This window comes from Brassica oleracea, chromosome C2, assembly GCF_000695525.1.
Source record: "Brassica oleracea var. oleracea cultivar TO1000 chromosome C2, BOL, whole genome shotgun sequence".
NCBI lineage: Eukaryota > Viridiplantae > Streptophyta > Magnoliopsida > Brassicales > Brassicaceae > Brassica > Brassica oleracea.
In genome coordinates this window covers 44,505,413-44,505,631 of record NC_027749.1, presented here as the reverse complement: position 1 = coordinate 44,505,631, position 219 = coordinate 44,505,413, and positions in this window count along the sequence as shown.

Here is a 219-nt window from a genome sequence, read left to right as displayed (position 1 = left end):
AAAATTGTTCAAAGTAAATTTTGAAACTAAAATATTGTATTTTATATGGTTTATAGTTTAATTTAAAATGATATATATATTAATCTTAATAATTAATTAAATTAGACTTTTTACTTATATAATTTTTGTAATCATTTGTATTTTGTCATAACAAAAATTTTAAACCATGGATCATAAAATTTGAATTTGAGATTTTTAACAGTTTTAGTAATTTATAGC